The sequence below is a fragment of the Castor canadensis genome, chromosome 4, assembly GCF_047511655.1.
Source record: "Castor canadensis chromosome 4, mCasCan1.hap1v2, whole genome shotgun sequence".
Lineage (NCBI taxonomy): Eukaryota > Metazoa > Chordata > Mammalia > Rodentia > Castoridae > Castor > Castor canadensis.
Genome location: NC_133389.1, coordinates 147,057,670 through 147,078,869, shown reverse-complemented (window position 1 = coordinate 147,078,869; position 21,200 = coordinate 147,057,670). Strand labels below are relative to the sequence as shown.

Genomic DNA, 21,200 nt, shown 5'->3' with positions numbered 1-21,200 from the left:
TAGCTGCTTCAGGGTCTCTGTATATTTCCAACATCTAGATGAAGAACTGGCAAGCTTGTGAAGCCAAATCCAACCTGCTGTGTGTTTTTGTATGGATAAGAAGCAACTAATTGTTTCCACAGTTTAAATAGTTGGGAAAAATCTAAAAAGATAATTTTATGACACATAAAAATTATATGGCATTCAAAATTTTATTTCCATAAATACAATTTCATTGAGCCATAAACACGATTACTTGTTTACATATAATCTGTGATATTTTTGTACTACTATAACAGAATTGGGTCATTGTGACATAGACCATATATCCCACATACCCTAAAATAGCTGTTTATAGAACAGTCTTCCTCCTGATCTGGGTTGTCTCCCTTTGCATCTGTTGATTACTTTTTTTTTCTTTCAGTACAAGGAACCCAGGATTGTGTGCATTCTAGGCAAGTTCTCTACCACTGAGCTACATCCCAGCCCTGCTGGTTGTCTTTTGACTTCAAAACTAGTCACATTTTTCTGGTTCATTGAATACTGAGTAATTTTGGATTATATCCTGGACATTTTGGATATTGTATGGTAAGACTCTAGGCTTGCTAGAATGTTGGTTACTTTTTGTTTTAATAGTCAACCCAATTAGGTTCACATCTCAAGTTCTACCCCAAATTCTCTTGTTCCTACTCACTTCTACTTGACCTCATTTCCATTGTAGATTTAGGCTTTTTGCACATAGTAGGGAAAATGGCATCAAGCTTCACTAGTTTCACCTCTTTCCATCCCCGTGCCTCCTGAATCAAATGAATGACTTTATACTCAAGCCATATAGAGCAATATCAGAGGATGATTTTCTTATTTTTTGGTGGGGAGAAGCATGGGGTTTGAACTAAGGGCCTCACACTTCTAGGCAAGCACTCTATCACATGAGGTACTCTGCCAGCCAAAGGAGGACTTTGATTGGCTTGACTTGGGTCAACCATTGAGCTACTCATGCCAATAAATGGGAGAGGGTACAATTATAAGCTAGAGTCACCTGAGTTACTTGTAGACTCCTGCCCCTTGACTAGGGGAGAGTAGAGTAATAGCAGTTCCACTAATTGTAGTTTCCACTGGAAAAAGTAAACAGTTCTTCAGAGGAGAAAGGGGTACTGATTAGGCAAAGAGAATAAATGTTCACCATAGTTGGTTATTTTACTGAGTGGACCCAGTATCAAGGAAAATGTCAATACTAACCTAAATTTCCACCAACTTCTCATACTTTTTTGTTTTAATTTTGGCTTATTTTTTTGAGACAGGGTCTCTCTGTGTAGCCCAGGGTGACCTCGAACTCTCTTGATCCTCTAGTCTCAGCCTCCCAAGTGCTAGGACTATGTGCATGTACCACCATGCCCAGATTCCATCTGTTTTTTCTATCAGCATGTCCACACTCGCTTCCCTCTTTACTAGCCGCATCAGTTATTTGATTTTGCTTCCAGTGACAGCAAATTCAAAATAATGATGACAAGTAAGGTGGGAAGATATTTCTCTTACATAAATAAAATTGGAAGGTGGCTAGTTCAGGAATGACAGATGATCCACAATGCCTAGGCTCCAGGCATTTCTTGCTTGCCACACTTATCAAGTGACTTCTGCGTCATAATCCAAGTTGGCTCTTTAAGGCTCTGGCAATCATGTCTGTATTCCAGAAGGCAGAAAAGAAGGAATAAGGAGGAGTACATCTACTTCCTAAAGATATTTCCTAGAAAGTGAATGCATCCTACTGATCAGAATACAGCCACACATCTAGCTGAAAGAGAGGTAGGATCATAGTGTGATAGTGATGTCTTGCTGATGGTCAGATTCTGGTACTGAATACTAACAGGAAATACCCATATTGGTAAAACCCAGTGGTGCTGGCCAATTTCACTTCCTCTGTTCCTTAGGACCTTAAATCATGATTGCCTCTACAATGTGCCTAGTTTATCAGTCCCTTCTGGTCACAAGTTAAAAAAAATAAACTTCTCTGGATTCCATAATCAGTCACTTCTGATGTCATCATGGACACAAACATACTGATAGATTTATTAGTTCTAAACTTACATATCTATCTCCTCTCCCCATCTATGCCCGATTTCTAGTATTACTGTGATTTGTGTTATTAATTAATGTGAAGTAAAGAGGCATAAAAATGTAAGGACTCAAATAGCCAAAAAACACATGAAAAAATGCTCACCATCCCTGGTCATAATGGCAACACAAATTGAAACCACACTAAGATCCCACCTCACTCCTGTTAGAATAACTACCATCAAGAACACCATCATCAATAAATGGAGAGGAAGCAGGGAAAAAGGAACCCTCGTACCCTGCTGGTGGGACTATAAACTAGTACAACCACTATGGAAAACAACATGGAGACTTCCTAAAAAAAACTAAACACAGATCTGCCATGTGATCCAGCAATACCTCTCCTAGGGATATACTCAAAGGAATGTGACTCGGGTTATTCCAAAGGCACCAGCACACCCGTGTTTATTGCACATGTTTATTGCACCCATGTTTATTCACAATAGCCAAGCTATGGAAACAGCCAATATGCCCTACTACCGACAAATGGATTAAGAAAATGTGGTATTTATACACAATGGAATTTTACTCAGCCACAAAGAATGAAATTTTGTCATTCACAAGTAAATGGATGGAACTGGAGAACTTCATCTTAAGTGAAGTTAGCCAAGCCAGGCTCAGAAGGCCAAAACTCACATGTTCTCCTTCATATGCAGATTATAAACCTGAAACAAATGCTGTAATTTTATCGGACATGGGAGGAATAGGGAAAGGGAGAATACTCATGGGAGGAATAGGGAAAGGGAAGGAAACCCAAAACTTGAATGTGGTTGATGTGCTCACTGTAAAGGAGTGAATAAAGTCATCTTAAACTGGCAGAGGCAACCATGGGAAGGGGACCAGGAAATAGTGAAGGGATTTGGTAGAGATGAACCGATGTGGGTTGTAATACACATGTCATGGAAGCAACGCCAGAAGTCTCTCTGTAAAGCTCTCTTTATCTCAAACTAGCAAAAACACTATGTCTTTCTTATTATCTCTTATGTTTTCTGTTCAACAAGATTGGAGAACAAGAGGGAGGAACAGGTTCTGCCCAGAAAGGGGAGAGAAGGGGAGGGGACATGGCCCAAATAATGTATACACATGTAAGTAAATGTAAAAATGACAAAATAAAAAAAATATAAGGACTCAAAATGAGCATTTATTTCCAAGGATCCAGCTGCCTTTGTATCTCTGCACATCCCCTTTAGCCTCCCATAGTGTCACCTTCAATCTCTGGTTTCACACCATCCTCATCTTGAAAACTATTAACATTGAGTTTTTTCCAAAAGATTTCAAGTATCTTTTTTTAGGGAAAAAAATATCTCTCTGCCCAGTTTACTCTGTAGATTGCAAACTTTTTAAGGACAGGGTGGGGAGAAGGATGATGTTTACGATGGCTTGTAGCAGATAATAGCAATTCCATCTATTTGCAGGACAACTTCTCTCCACCAACTCCTCTGGCAGGTCCAGACACTGTCCTAGCTGTGCTCCCTAATGCTGAGGTAGCCACTGTCCAGGGAGGGAAAGAGAACTGTAGCTCTGTTGGAAAGTGCACATGATTTTCTTTCCCAGAGGTCCTGTAAACACCTCCTCACATCTGACTCTGATTGGGAACTAATGAGCAAATTACTGTGACTGGAGGTTTTGTCTCCTTAATTTCTATCTTTTCTTTAGAATACTATAGCTCCCTCCCCCCCCCCTGCTTTATCTGTAGTTTTTTTTCTTGTGGGTTTATAAAATCTTCACTGTTCACTTGGGCAGCACATACACTAAAATTGGAATGATACAGAGAAGATTAGAATGGCTCCCATGCACACGCAAATTTGTGAAGCATTCCATATTTTAAATAATATAATATAAATAAAATAAAAGCTTGGGTAATCCTACTCCACCCTGCCTGGATGTGAATTATCCCTTTGCCCAGCATATCTGTGCTGCATGTGTATGTGCCACCTGCCATTATTGAATTGAGAGTCTTGTTATCACAGGGCTTGTGCTCATATAACCCTTGTGTTATCTAATAATGGGCCCAAAGAACAAGAGTAGTAATGTTGCCAATTTGGATATGTCATTCAGTGTTTCCTTTAAGTGAAAAGATGAAAGTATAATATTTTGAGAGAATGAGAGAGATAGCATTCACATATTACAGTATGTTATCTTAATTGCCCTATTTCATTTTTATTCTTATTAATCTCTTGCCTAATTTATAACTTAAATTTTATCATAGGTATGCATAGCAAAAAAATAAGTAGTGTAGAAAAAGGTTCAGTACAATCCACAGTTTGAGGCATCTACTGAAGGTCTTGGAATGTGTCCCTCAGATAAAGAGGTACTGCTATTCCTGTGGCTTTGGCCCTCTGTTGTAAATATTCTCAGACAGCCATTAGTTGGGGAAAGGGAAGTAAGTAGGAAGGAACACACACAATTTTTTAAAATAATATCCACAACCCTTCTTTGACCCTTGTTCTCAAGGTTCCAGTTCGAAAGTTAGTGGGGAGTAGAACTGGACTTAGGAAGAAGTAAGGCTCTAGCTTCATTTCTAGCTTTATGACTAGGCAAAGTCACAACCTGAGTCATTTTCCTTGTAATATGCAGGTGTGATGGTAAAACAATTCTTTACTAACAGAGTTCTATCATTTCTTTTAGTTTTGGTCTGGACCAGAAAAATCTAGAGACTTAGTTGTAAATTCAGAATCCACATGTAGATTTAAAAGTGATAGCTAAAATGGTGGAAATATCTGAGAGTGCCAGGGAGAGTGTGCTGAGGGAGAGGAATATAGATATCTGAGAAGATGGAGTTGACTCAATATCCTCTCTAAACTTGAGGACAACTAAAGCATTCCACAACCACTTATTTTCATTTTCATAAGAAAACAAGATACTCTTATTTTTCTCCACATCTATTCCTTTTTTGTAATGGTTTACAACAATTGCATTGGTTATTTTTTGTTTGCCTTCCCTATCCATTTTCTACCTCTCCCTTTCTTATCTGTGCTACAAGAGACTGACCTTCATGGACAGCATTGTAGGCTCTTTTGGCTTCCTGTTGGTTTTGGCCAATGGAAGGCACAGACAGGAGACCAGAGAAGGGATGAAAGAGAGCTCGTTATTTGTTTTCCCATTGCCTTGGTTTGGGCAACTGGGACCTCTGATTCCTCTCTGGAAGGTCTAACTGTCAGACCCCTGTCCCATAGCCACCACACCATACCAGGCTTGGAAACATTACTCCTTCCCCTTGATTCTTCAAGTTAAGAAGTGGAAAGGCTTCCTAATTTTTTTTCTGGACGTTTTCCATTGCTTATTGTTCTTTGAAACTGCTCATACCTCTGGAATAAGTCCCCTCATTATCCCTCTCATGACCCTCTTTCTGACTTATCTTTGAGTGAACTATCAGTTTCTTGCTGGGACTCTAATTGGTTGAACCATAGTATATCTTGTATCTGAATATATACACATGGAAATGTGAACAAAACAAAATCACAACAGCAAAACCCATAAAAAATGGGAATGATATGCACCAACCTCAGGGTAGTGGCTCTTTCTGAGAAAGACAGGAAAAGAGTAAAGCAGGAATCAGAACTTATAACCAAGAAAAGGACCGATTCTGCTATGGTCCAATAAAATCAATGACTCAGGAGTCAGAATGATGGGAGAAGTACAACTTCATTAATAAAAAGTGAGCTTGAAAGGTAGTGGGTCAACAACTCTTGGTAATCATCCTTCCCGCCTGTCCTGATTGTGAACTTTTAATGGGATTTTTGCAAGGGAAGGGATGCAGGTGAATATACCAGGATTGTTTGTTGATCTTGCTTTTGTGCAGGTCCGTAACCACCCCAACTCTGTAAATATAAAAGAAAATACAAAGGATAGAAAAAGTTCTGTCTGCTTTTTGATATTGGATCTTTAACCCTGGGACTAGGGAGTGTTTGGGAAAGGATACATTCCTACCTAGCTTCAGTGTGCAGTTAGTCAAGAATAAAGAAAACAAATCTAGGTCTTTAACTTGTGCTGGAAATTTTTTCTTTCAGGAAAACAAGAACTAAAGTAATTATGGCAAGTCGCTAATGCTCCTTCAATCTCAGTCATGGACACATGGGATGGCTGTTTTCCATACTTTTGAAAAATTAAGAAATGAGGTAAAACGTACTCTATTGAATAAGAACCTACCCTGAATAATAGGTTAGATATATAAATGAGTGTGAATTTGGTGTATATGACTGAGAAAGAGAAAACAGAATCTTAAATTTAAGGTCTAGACTGATTGCACAAAAAAAAAAAACTGTATCTAAGCATATAACAACAAAGATAAGCTCAAATTTGATTTCTGGTTTCCTGGAGAAGTCTCTTAAGATTCTGGTGTGCTGACACCTTCAAATGTCTAGACTTCTTCTAAATTTTCAAATTTAGGTACTTTTTTTTCAGTACTGGGATTTGAACTCAGGGCCTACATCTCGAGCCACTTTACAAACTATTTTTTGTGATTTTTTTTGAGATAGAATTTAAGCAATGGCCATTCTAAATGGTCATTTTTCTGGGACTGTGCGTGCTGGGGTAGAACATTATGGCAGGGAGCATGCAGTGGAAAAACTTGTCTCACTTCATTGCATACAGAAGGCAGAGAGAGAGAGATAATGAAGGTGTCTGGGACAAGATATACCCTTCCAGGGTACATCCCAAGTGACCTACTTCCTCCAACTAGACCCTGCCTGCTAACATTCTCACCACCTCCTAAAAATACAATGGATTAACCCATTGATTAGATCAGAGCCTTCATGATCCAATCAACCCTCAATGATTGGCTCCATCATCTGGGGACCAAGCCTTCAAAACATGACCCTTTTGGGGGACGCTTCATATGGAAACCATAGTAAATATGAGCTCATCATGGATGAAGTCAGTACTTTTGTGGTCCAGTCATCTCTCTAATGCCACTGACTGTGGACCAAGCCTTCAACACATGACCCTTTGGACCATAACATGCACACACTAAAACAAAATCCAAGCAACTCAAGAAGACCTTGTTGGTGCTTCAGGAAAAGAGGTTTTCCCTCTTCCTCTCACCTAAAGGAAATAAGGATTTGAGGAAGATGGGATTGTTGTGGCATCCTGCTTCCACAAGAGGAGCCAGTCCAATGGTGAAGCACAGGAGGCAGAATCGGGCTGGGTCCTAGTACTCTAGTTTGGCCTAAAGTCAGGGTGTGCCTGGAGCCAGTCCTAACTGAAGTTTTCAGTTATAGAGGCCTACACATGCATTCTCTGTCTCTCTCTCCTTTTCCTCCTGTCTCCCTCCTTCCCTTCCTCCCTTCCCCTCTCTCTCTGGTGGTACTGGGGTTTGAACTCAGGGCTTTGTGCTTGCTAGACAGACATTCTACCGCTTTAGCCATGCCTACAGCCCCACTTTTTTCTCTTTTGCTAAATTAAGCTTGGTAGTCCAAATAATACAGAGGTCCATAGTGCAAAGTAACTCTCAACCAATACCCTCAGACCAACTGACATAGGAGATTTACCAAATAAGGCTGTCAAGGGGAGTTAGGTAAGAATTGTGTTTGGCTAATAGTAACATAGACACAAACAGTGGCTTATGTCCCTAAAAGTTTGTTCTGTCATGTTCTGTCCAGAGTTTGGCAGTTCAGGCTGGTTCAGTGGTCCTGCAAAAGCAACTTTTTGATTCCTCTTCTAGACATGGATTACACTCCTAGTGTCAACCTCAGTGTCTGATGTAGTTGAACTCCAGCATAAGAGGAAGAAAAGGAGAAAACAAAAAGATGTATTTTACAGCTAAATCCACATCTTGTAACCATCCTTCTCAGGAGAATCCCTACTCACAGATCATTGGGTAAAATATACTATTATAAATGTATCTGGATGAGTACTTGTAAATCTAGTATTTTAGCTGGAGATATAGCTACCTGAAATACACAAAAGACAAAGGGCCACCCTAATCCCTGAATCCTGAGAATGTGCTAAACCACCTGGGAAAAGGGATTTTGCCACTAAGCACGGTGACCTATAATTGTAATCCCAGCACACAGGAGGCCAGAGCAAGCAATATCATGACCTGATGCCATTCCAGGACAAAAACGCGAGACTCTATTTGAAAAATAACTAAAGCAATAAAGGGCTAGTGACTTGGCTCATGGTAGAATGCCTACTTAGTTAGTGAAAGGCACTGAGTTCAAACCCCAGTAATACTAAAAGAAGCAAAAACAAAAATAAAAAAGCCAACTAACCAAACAAACAAAAACCAAGGGATTTTGCTATTGTGATTATTTAAGAATCTTGAGGTAGGGAGATTATCCCAAATTGAGCAGGTGGACCCAATGTAATCCTGAAGGTCCTTATAAGAGACACAAGAAAGTTAAAAGTAGCAGCAGAAGATGCTGCTACAGAGGTTGGAGTGATGAGATTTGAAGATGGAGGAAGGAATCACAAGCCATGGAATGCAGGTGACCTCTAGAAGCTGGAAAAGATAAAATCAATTCTAAAGCCTACAGAAGGCAGGCCTGTTGACTCCCTGACTGGTCCACTGAAACTGACTTTGGACTTTGGACTTCTAGAACTGTAAGATAATACTTTTTATGTTTTTTAAAGCCACTAAAGCTGTGACAATTTGTTACAGCAGAGATGGGAAGTGAGTTTTCTCTGATCAAGGAAATATACTCTGTCAGTTTCTTCTGGAGTAAGAAGTAAAAATTGTCCAGTGTTGTACATTCTTCAGACTTATGGTTGGTTGGGGACATTCTTTTCTTTTTTTCTTTACATACCTATGATAAAGTTTGTCTATACATCAGGCACAGTAGGAGGTTAACAACATTGATAAAATAGAACAGTTATAAGAATATACTATAATAAAAATTTAAAACTTAAAAGGATACTTTTTTTATTTTTAGCGTTCACATTGTTTTGTCATATGCAAACATTTTTATGTTATTGTAAAAGCACCTGAAATGAGTTCTCTCCCCTTAACAGACTTTTAAATGCACACAGAATACATTATTGCTATATATAGCCACAATGTTGCATAGCAGATATCTAGAACTTACTCATATTGAAATTTTATAACCATTGATTGCCAACTTCTTCCTCCCCCTCAGCTCCTGACAGCCACTATTGTATTTTTTGCTTTGAGTTTGACTATTTTATATATGCATGTAAGTGCAATCATGCAGCATTTGTCCTTCTGTGATTGGATTGCTTCACCTAGCATAATGTTCCCAAGGTTCATCCATATTGTTTCCTACTGATGAATTCTCTTCCTTTTTAAAGGCTGAATAAGATTCCATATTCTTATTTTATCAATGGACATTTACACTGTTTCTACATCAAAGATATTGTGAATAGAATTCCAATATCGCTTCAAGATCCTCACTTCAATTTTGGAGAAAAATACTCTTGAAGCACTCTTCCCATCATAGAAATGTGGCTCATCTAAGAAGAGAATTGCCTCAAATAAATGCACTTTAATTTGGAAGCATAGCTGAAAAGTTCCCACATTTACATTTCTTCAGTTGTCATAGAAGGTGTTTTTTTTTCTTGGTAGTGGAGTGGCAGAAGGATATAATAACACCTTATATCTGCCACAGTTTAGTTAACAAAAGGGAAAATGTATTTGCAAATATTTCAGAGAGTGTATTAGAGAGATTTGAGTTGTATTAGAAAATTTATCACTCAAAGTGATTGTTGTGAAAACAATGGTTACACAGGGGATATTTGGACAATTTTAACCATAGTGTAATTTGCTTATGTTAACCCATGCTAAGCATTTTGGAAAATTTTGTATGTTGAGTATCCCTCAATGAAGCTATAATTCTTCCCTAAAAGGGGAAGGCCAAGAAGGTTTTCCTGTATTTTTTTCAGACAGCTGAGTGGTGAGATAAATCTTGTTATAAACAAGCTAAAACAAAACAATGAAATGCCTAAAATAATAAGCTATAATCAGTATTAGAAAACAATTATATGATAATGTTGAGTTAAAAATAAGTTCTTTTAGAAGAATCAAGGCAAGATGGAATGAAAGTATTTTTATTTCAGGGTTTCTTAATGCTCATTAATGACGTTTTTGAATGCTGTTTAAACAAAGTCACTCTGGCATGGCAACTGTTGCCAGGTAGGGTTTAGCTTCCTAAGGAGTTCACAGAGATAAGAGGCTGCTTTTAATCAAGCTGAGGATCCATGTGTTGCCGGTAGGCTGACACGTGATGCTTGGTTTTACAGTCAATCTCCAGACTAAATAAACAAGAATCACAGTAGCTCAATGAGATCTATCTATACACATGAGGCCAAGGGAATGCTGGCCTACAACTTGGGGTCTGATGACACCAAGTTTCTTAGGTGGCCTTGTATTCAACTGTATGATCTTTGCCCAACAGCGTGAACCTTTAGCTTATTTTATATAAAAATAAAATACAGACATCAGGGGGAGGTCAGGCATGGTAGCAAATAGCTAGGATTACAGCTATTTGCGAAGTGGAGATAGGAGGATCAAGATTTGAGCCCCGCCCCCTGCCTCAGCAACAAGTTAGTGAGATTCTATATCAAGAAACAAGCCAGGTATGGTGGTGCATACCTATAATCGCAGCTACCCAGGAGGGAATATTTGAGGTTCACAGTCCAAGGCTGGCACTGGCAAAAAGTCTAACACACCATCAGAAAAGCAAACTAAAAGCAAAAGTTCTGGGTTGTGGCTCGTGTGATATAGTGCTTGCCAGGCAAACGCAAAGCTCTGAGTTCAAATCCCCCAGTACTGCAAGCAAGCAGGCAAACAACCACTTCAAGGGACAGAGTGGGAAGGGGAGAGAATAGAATTTACCATTTAACCATGTTTAAGTTCAAGGACACTAACCACAAGAGTAGTTTTTAATTAGGAGGACTCTATCGCATTTTTACCATCTCTGCCCTTGTGACCTGATCATCTCTCATATGCCTACCTCCATTATGACACCATCAAATTGTGGATTAGGTCTCAGAATATGAGTTGGAGGGGGGTACAAACATTCAGACCCTAGCAGAGTCTCTGAGTATAGAGGCTTTGACTCAGAAAGTGTGGGATCAGATTCCAAAGCACATTCCTGGTTACAAATCACCACTCTGACATATCAAGAAGGCCTATAAATAAATTTTATCCCATATAAATAATGGGATAAAAAGACATCAATGGAAAAAATAGCCATTCATATTTCAGCCTGTATTTTTTTAAGACATCAATGGAACACCTAAGAAATGATTTCTAAGCATTTTTTAAATGGGACCAGAATGTCATCATTTGGAAGAGTGTAATGTTTCATCTGGAAGACAGCCAACAAGTATAAGATGCTTATGTAAAAATAGTTGAGACAATGTCATGATAGAAGATTTTAGCACTGTCAACTAGTGCCTAATTTGAGAAGCAAAGGTGGGTGTTAATTGGTTAGTAGGTGAAAACTTTGTCCAAAAGAGGGCAAGCTCTGGTCCTAAAAGTGTACTGGTAATTTTTTAAATGTTTTATCGAAGTGTAATGTAAACACAAAAACAAACCTCTTAGCAATGTACAGCTCAATACATTTCCACAAATGGATCCACCTGTATAGGTAAAAGCATCACCAGCTTCCCAGAATCCTCCCGCCGGTCATCCTCCATAGCTCTGCCCTAATCCCTACCCAAAGTAAACACTATTCTGACTTCCAAATGGCATTGATAGGTTTTACTTGTTTTGTACTTACATAAATGGAATCAGGCAATATAGGTATCTATCTTCTTTCATGCTACATTAGGCTCATGAGGTACAGCCATATTGTTATTTAGTTCTAAATTATTTACTCCCGTTACTGTATAGTATTCCATGTTTTCAATTATGTTTTATGTTGGCACATACCTGAAGTATATAAAAGCAATTCATATGCCAACATAAATTTATGGAGAAATCCCTTAAAACATCATTTTAGAACATCATTTTACCTGTGCTACTCTGGTACAAACATGTGGTCTGTATTTTGAAACTCTAGATGATATTTTCCATGGCAAGGCAGAACCCTGAGCTGATGGCCTACTAGTTCTGATACCACAGATTCTCGTCTACCTACAAGTTAATAAGTGGAAACTTGAAGTATAGCTCAAATATCTTGTGAGTGTGTTTAACAAGAAGATTCTCTATGGTTCTGTCATCTCCAGGTGCTTTAGTAAAACTGATGTTTTTAAGCCTTCAAAACAGAGGTCAAAAACTGTCAATGAGGTTTGGGGGCCTGGTCCTGTGGTAGAGCACCTGCCTAACAAATGCAAGGTTCTGAGTTCAAACTCAAGTACCACCTAAATACATACATACTTACATACATACATAAAGTTGGTACTTTGCTCACACCTGTAATCCCAGCTTCTCAGAAGGTGGCAATTGGGAGGATTGAGTTTGGAGGTCAGCCAAGGCAAAAAGCTGGTGAGATCTCATCTCAACATGAGAAAGATGGGTATGGTGGTATGTGCCTGTTGTCCCAGCTACTCAGAAGAGGTAAGAAGGAGGATCATGGTCTAGCCCAGTCCCTGCAAAAGTGAGATCCTATCTGAAAAATAACTAAATCAAAAAAGGCTGGGGGCATGACTTGTGCCCTGCCTAGCAAGTTCAAATCCAGGCTAGTACCACTAGAAAACAAAAAACAAACAAAAGTACCACTACAATGAACAAACAAAAACTCTCAACAAAGCTAGGTCTGAAATGACCTGATGGCAGTTGATTTGAGCTCTGTTGACTTGAATGCTTATTGATCAGAACTGTAAAGACTATCTAGTCCAAATGTACTTCTAACCATGAGCGAATCCATCATTTCTCAAAGTGTAACTATTCTGGAAAAGATTCCAGTGAGGAACCCCAGTGGAAAACAGAAGGCATGCTGAGCTAGAATGCTGTGGGCATTCTTAGATGAAATCTATTCATCTAAGCTAGGGCAGGGTAAAGAAAACTAACAAGGGATGTTGAGGCAGTCAACAACCGTGGGAGGCTGCTGTTATCCAGAAGCACAAAGGGACAGGGAAAGCATGTCCAGGGGAGGTCTGAAGCAGTGAAAGGTGCACTGCCTGGTATGGGGAATGTGAGAACCACATCACCAAGTTAAGGAGTGTGTGTGTGTGTGTGTGTAAGCACATGTTGTGCCCTCTAGCTCTTCTCTCTCGCTCCCCTCCAAACTCCTCCAGTCCAGAGGCAAGGTAGTGCAGTCTAAACAGGTAAGCCTCCAGGAGTCAAAGTAGGGCAAAGAAGGGGGAATATGGGTCTCTGGATGGTTGGCTTGGTGTACAGTGAAAACTAGTGTCAGAGGACAAGTTTTATGTGGTGCAACATTGCCCTCAAGATATGGGCAAAGAGCAAAACTTAAAGGAGCACCAAAATTCGTCTTCTTGTATTTTATTTTATTTTTCTAGGACCTCACCTTTGCCTTTTAATTTCACAACGCATTGTGAAATTAAATGCATTGTCTGTGCTTCTGTTTCACTTTAAGCCTTCTTAGACTAATTGCTGTATGACCTCTATGTGACTTTGAACTCAAGCACAACACAAACTTCTTGGCACAAGTTTCAGTAATGATACAGCTTCTGGGAAAGTTGTCTTTGGCAAACAGCTATCCCATCACCTCTAGTCTTCTCAAAAACACAATCATCAACAAATCAGAAACAAATAAAAAACAATACTTTGTTTTTGAGATAGAACCTCACTAACTTTGCTTAGGCTGGCCTCAAACTTGAGATCCTTTTGCCGCAGCCTCCCTCCCAAGTAGCTGGGATTATAGTTTGTGCAGGGTAATGTTCCCCTGTTGGTAAGAAGACATCTATCTCCATCCTTATGCCCATTAAAGCTTAGCAGTGATGCTGGGGCTGGGAAGGGGAGCACATGCTATAAAGGCATTTGGGTAACCCAAAGACTCTGGAAGTTCCAGGGAGATAGGAAGAGGAAGTAAAAGCAAAGGCTTCTCTGACCGTTCTAGAGGGTTATGGGTGAAAAGGCAGAGGAGAGGCCACAGCGGGACAGATATGTTCCTTAAAATATATTCCCTCTCTTGGTTTAAGCCTGGAAGAGGGGATATGTTAGAGTAGGGACTCTTGCTTTGATTGCTATTTAAAGGTTAGTAAGGATTACCTCATAGCATGCGCTGGTGCCACCCTGAGGACAGCTGTCTCCAAAGTAAATTCAGAGGTTAGGCAGAGATAAACCCTGAGATTAACTTTACTGAGCCTATGTTGTGAAATAGATGATGCATATGACTGAAATTGAGAGGACACTGTAGCATTTATAGCAACACGAGGAGGCCAGTTCAGTCAGGGAGCAAACCTGGACCTAGTGCAAGCTGAGAGTTCAAATGATGAGTCACAGTAGTCACAGGCTTCATGCAGCAGCCACCAGCTGAACACTCTGAGTGGGACCAGTCAACTTTCTGCAGTCCAGGAAGCCAAGAGGGTCACTCCCCATGACAGGATGCACTCAGAGAATGCCATGCAGTCATCTGGACCTAGCAACCCAGCTGCTGCCATGTAATCACATAAGCCACCACTGCCACCAACACTGCCACCTTTTCTCCTAAGCATTAGCTTGGAGGGGGAGAAAATGTGGGCATCTGAGCACTTTTTAATGAAAAAAGTTGAAATTCTAAAGAGACTCTTCAAACTATTAGGTAAAAATTAGTTTTTTCCAGTTTGACTTTTTTTCTTAGATTAAAAAAATGTTTTTGTTACCAAACAGCAAAGATTGAATCAGAGTCAAAACAGAAAACAACAAAATGAAACAAAATACCCACAGAAGTATTAACTGTGATAATACTTTTACGATGGAATCCCACATTTATTCACACTACATCCATATTTTTGTAGTAGTCTCTGTAACACTTAATTTTTTTGTTTTGAGACAGGGTCTAACTACATAGTATAGACTGGCCTACAACTTGCTATGTAACCCAGGCTGACCTTGAACTTGTGATCCTCCTGCCTTTGCCTCCCGAGTACTGGGATTACAGACATGCACCACCACATCTGGCTCAGTCGTTAACTTTTTTGAATAATGAATGAATAAAGTTTGTGAAAATTATCTATTAAAAACAAAATAATCTTCAGATAGGGAAAAAGTTACTTAAGATAACAAGAAAACTATAGTAGTCTAAGTCTATTCAGTTTAAGGGTAAAACCACGACAACAAGTTCCTAAGTGAATCAGGGAATCACAGCATAGTACATAAATCACAGCTACTGGAAAAACAATGAATTATTTATACTTGGCACATTTCCTTCAAAAGGGCAGGAAAATTGTAATATATTTAAAAATATAGAGAATTCCAAGATGGCGGCTAGAGGTAGGAAGCAGAAAGCGAGTCTCCTATAGTGAAATCTTGGAGAGACGCTGGAGACACACTTTGCAGGCATAATCACCGAGAAAAGGCATAACTTTGACCCCTCCACATCTCCAGCCGGCGCAGAGAATCTCCACTTCACGTTAAACGGAGAACCGAGGAGGCCCCCGGGCCGCCAGTGGCCGGCGCCCATATGGCTTGGGAAGACGCAGACCAGCTTACTGTCGATTAGTACACTAACACTCCCTGTTTATACCTTTGAAACTCTCTTGTCTGATACCTTGTTCTGCTTTCTCCCTCTTGTCTGTATATTTGTTTTCCCCTTTTCTTTAACTTCTTGCTTTCCATCTCAGCTCACTCTTCCATTCTCAATATTACCATTGTTATTATTACAAGCTAGAAAATACTTAATTACACACAGTACAGGGACAGTAACAACACCAAGGACAATGACAGGAAGACAGAAAAAACAAGGAAACCAGTTTCCCCACAGCAAAAAATTAGTACAGGAACCAGAGGGGAATGAAGAGAACAGAAACTCAGAGCCAGACTCCAACAAAATGAAGATAAACTATGCCAAAGGACCCAATGAAGCCTACAAGAATAATTTAAAAGAAGACATACTACAAGTACTCAATGAGAATTTTATAGAGATGATACTGGATAGGGTCAACCAAAATGTACAGGAGACACTCAAGAAATTCCAAGACAATAAAAATAGAGAATTTGAAAAAGCAAAAGAAGAAATAAAGGAAACCATAGAAGCACTGTATAAACACCAAAATGAAAGAGAGAACACAATGAATAAATGGATAAACGAACTCAGGACAAAAATAGACAACAATAAAGAAGAAAACAGCCAGGATATGGAAAACCTCAGAAAAAAGAACGAAACAGAACTGCAAAACAAAACGGAAGGCCAATCCAGCAGAATAGAACAAACAGAAGACAGAATCTCAGAACTTGAAGATGAAATGGTAATTAAAGGAAAAACTGAAGAACTACTAATTAAACAACTCAAGACCTGTGAAAAGAAAATGCAAGAACTCACTGACTCCATCAAAAGACCAAACTTGAGAATCATGGGCATCGAAGAAGGAGAAGAGGTGCAAGCGAAGGGAATGAGTAATATATTCAACAAAATAATAACGGAAAATTTCCCAAATCTAGAGAAAGATATTCCCATACAAATGCAAGAGGCCTCCAGGACACCAAACAGACCAGATCAAAATAGAACTACTCCACGACATATCATCATTAAAACAACAAGTTCAGAAACTAAGGAAAGAATATTGAAGGCTGCAAGAGAGAAAAAACAAGTAACATACAAAGGTAAACCCATCAAAATCACAGCAGACTTCTCAACAGAAACATTAAAAGCAAGAAGAGCGTGGGGTGAGATCTTCCGGGCACTGAATGAAAATAACTTCAACCCCAGGATACTCTACCCAGCAAAGCTATCATTCAAAATAGATGGAGCAATAAAAGTCTTCCATGATAAGCAGAAACTAAAACAATATGTGACCACAAAGCCACCATTACAAAAGATTCTGCAAGGGATCCTGCACACAGAAAGTGACACCCAACTTAACCATGAAAAGGCAGGCAGCACCAAACCACAGGATAAGAAAAAGCAAGACAGTAGAGAGTAACATCAAGTTAGGTACACACAATCAAACCTTCAAACAACTAAGATAACTAAATGGCAGGAATCACCACATACCTATCAGTACTAACACTTAATGTTAATGGACTTAATTCACCCATCAAAAGACACCGTTTGACAAAATGGATTAAAAAAGAAGATCCAACAATTTGTTGCTTACAGGAGACTCATCTCACCAACAGAAATAAGCATATGCTTAGGATGAAAGGCTGGAAGAAGATTTACCAAGCCAATGGCCCCCGAAAACAAGCAGGAGTAGCAATACTTATCTCTGACAAAGTAGACTTCAAACCTACATTGATCAAACGAGATAAAGAAGGACATTCCATACTAATAAAAGGGGAAATAGACCAAAAGGAAATAATAATCATCAATCTGTACGCACCCAATGTCAACGCACCCAATTTCATCAAACATACCCTGAAAGACCTAAAAGCATATATAAATGCCAACACAGTGGTTGTGGGAGACTTTAACACTCCATTATCATCAATAGATAGGTCATCCAAACAAAAACTCAATAAAGAAATCCAAGATCTAAAATATGCAATAGATCAAGTGGACCTAGTAGATGTCTACAGAACATTTCATCCAACCTCTACACAATATACATTCTTCTCAGCAGCCCATGGAACCTTCTCCAAAATAGATCATATCCTAGGGCACAAAGCAAGCCTCAGCAAATATAAGAAAATAGAAATAATACCATGCATACTATCTGACCACAATGCAGTAAAAGTAGAACTCAACAACAAAAGTAAAGACAAAAAACATGCAAACAGCTGGAAACTAAATAACTCATTACTTAATGAAGAATGGATCATCGATGCAATAAAAGAGGAAATTAAAAAGTTCCTAGAAGTCAATGAAAATGAAAACACAACCTACCGGAACCTATGGGACACAGCTAAGGCAGTCTTGAGAGGAAAGTTTATAGCCATGAGTGCATATATTAAAAAGATTGAAAGATCCCAAATCAATGACCTAATGATACATCTCAAACTCCTAGAAAAACAAGAACAAGCAAATCCCAAAACAAATAGAAGGAGAGAAATAATAAAAATAAGAGCTGAAATCAACGAAATAGAAACCAAAAAAACCATACAAAGAATTAATGAAACAAAAAGTTGGTTCTTTGAAAAAATAAACAAGATCGATAGACCCCTGGCAAACCTGACTAAAATGAGGAGAGAAAAAACCCAAATTAGTAGAATCAGGAATGCAAAAGGGGAGATAACAACAAACACCATGGAAGTCCAGGAAATCATCAGAGACTACTTTGAGAACCTATATTCAAATAAATTTGAAAATCTAAAAGAAATGGACAGATTTCTAGATACATATGATCATCCAAAACTGAACCAAGAGGAAATTAATCACCTGAATAGACCTATAACACAAAATGAAATTGAAGCAGCAATCAAGAGTCTCCCCAAAAAGAAAAGTCCAGGACCAGATGGATTCTCTGCTGAATTCTATCAGACCTTTAAAGAAGAACTGATACCAACCCTCCTTAAACTGTTCCATGAAATAGAAAGGGAAGGAAAACTGCCAAACACATTTTATGAAGCCACTATTACACTTATCCCAAAACCAGGCAAAGACACCTCCAAAAAGGAGAACTATAGGCCAATCTCCTTAATGAACATTGATGCAAAAATCCTCAACAAAATAATGGCAAATCGAATTCAGCAACACATCAAAAAGATTATTCACCACGACCAGGTAGGCTTCATCCCAGGGATGCAGGGGTGGTTCAACATACGAAAATCAATAAACGTAATAAACCACATTAACAGAAGCAAAGACAAAAACCACTTGATCATCTCAATAGATGCAGAAAAAGCCTTTGATAAGATCCAACATCATTTCATGATAAAAGCTCTAAGAAAACTAGGAATAGAAGGAAAGTTCCTCAACATTATAAAAGCCATATATGACAAACCTACAGCCAGCATTATACTTAACGGAGAAAAATTAAAACCATTCCCTCTTAAATCAGGAACCAGACAAGGATGCCCACTATCTCCACTCCTATTCAACATAGTACTGGAATTCCTAGCCAGAGCAATTAGGCAAGAAGAAGGAATAAAAGGAATACAAATAGGTAAAGAAACTGTCAAAATATCCCTATTTGCAGACGACATGATCCTATACCTTAAAGACCCAAAAAACTCTACTCAGAAGCTTCTAGACATCATCAATAGCTATAGCAAGGTAGCAGGATATAAAATCAACATAGAAAAATCATTAGCATTTCTATACACTAACAATGAGCAAACGGAAAAAGAATGTATGAAAACAATTCCATTTACAATAGCCTCAAAAAAAATCAAATACCTAGGTGTAAACCTAACAAAAGATGTGAAAGACCTCTACAAGGAAAACTATACACTTCTGAAGAAAGAGATTGAGGAAGACTATAGAAAGTGGAGAGATCTCCCATGCTCATGGATTGGTAGAATCAACATAGTAAAAATGTCTATACTCCCAAAAGTAATCTACATGTTTAATGCAATTCCCATCAAAATTCCAATGACATTCATCAAAGAGATTGAAAAATCTACTGTTAAATTTATATGGAAACACAAGAGGCCACGAATAGCCAAGGCAATACTCAGTCAAAAGAACAATGCAGGAGGTATCACAATACCTGACTTCAAACTATATTAAAAAGCAATAATAATAAAAACAGCATGGTACTGGCACAAAAACAGACATGAAGACCAGTGGAACAGAATAGAGGATCCAGATATGAAGCCACACAACTATAAGCAACTTATCTTTGACAAAGGAGCTAAAAATATACGATGGAGAAATAGCAGCCTCTTCAACAAAAACTGCTGGGAAAACTGGTTAGCAGTCTGCAAAAAACTGAAACTAGATCCATGTATATCACCCTATACCAAGATTAACTCAAAATGGATCAAGGATCTTAATATCAGACCCCAAACTCTTAAGTTGATACAAGAAAGAGTAGGAAATACTCTGGAGTTAGTAGGTATAGGTAAGAACTTTCTCAATGAAACCCCAGCAGCACAGCAACTAAGAGATAGCATAGATAAATGGGACCTCATAAAACTAAAAAGCTTCTGTTCATCAAAAGAAATGGTCTCTAAACTGAAGAGAACACCCACAGAGTGGGAGAAAATATTTGCCAACTATACATCAGACAAAGGACTGATAACCAGAATATACAGGGAACTTAAAAAACTAAATTCTCCCAAAACTAATGAACCAATAAAGAAATGGGCAAGAGAACTAAACAGAACTTTCTCAAAAGAAGAAATTCAAATGGCCAGAAAACACATGAAAAAATGCTCACCATCTCTAGCAATAAAGGAAATGCAAATTAAAACCACACTAAGATTCCACCTCACCCCTGTTAGAATAGCCATCATCAGCAACACCACCAACAACAGGTGTTGGCGAGGATGTGGGGAAAAAGGAACCCTCTTACACTGTTGGTGGGAATGTAGACTAGTACAACCACTCTGGAAAAAAATTTGGAGGCTACTTAAAAAGCTGGACATCGATCTACCATTTGATCCAGCAATACCACTCTTGGGGATATACCCAAAAGACTGTTACTCCAGAGGCACCTGCACATCCATGTTTATTGCGGCACTATTCACAATAGCCAAGTTATGGAAACAGCCAAGATGCCCCACCACTGACGAATGGATTAAGAAAATGTGGTATCTATACACAATGGAATTTTATGCAGCCATGAAGAAGAACGAAATTTTATCATTCGCTGGTAAATGGATGGAATTGGAGAACATCATTCTGAGTGAGGTTAGCCTGGCTCAAAAGACCAAAAATCGTATGTTCTCCCTCATATGTGGACATTAGATCAAGGGCAAACACAACAAGGGGATTGGACTATGAGCACATGATAAAAGCGAGAGCACACAAGGGAGGGGTGAGGATAGGTAAGACACCTAAAAAACTAGCTAGCATTTGTTGCCCTTAATGCAGAGAAACTAAAGCAGATACCTTAAAGCAACTGAGGCCAATAGGAAAAGGGGACCAGGAACTAGAGAAAAGGTTAGATTAAAAAGAATTAACCTAGAAGGTAACACCCACGCACAGGAAATCAATGTGAGTCAATGCCCTGTATAGCTATCCTTATCTCAACCAGCAAAACCCCTTGTTCCTTCCTAT

At 38.9% G+C, this 21,200-nt stretch overlaps 1 pseudogene; it reads left to right on the top strand.

Annotated features, from left to right (window-relative positions):
- Positions 1 to 3,820: 3,820 nt before the first annotated feature.
- LOC141422862 (U6 spliceosomal RNA) lies at positions 3,821 to 3,918 on the top strand (annotated as a pseudogene).
- Positions 3,919 to 21,200: the final 17,282 nt, after the last annotated feature.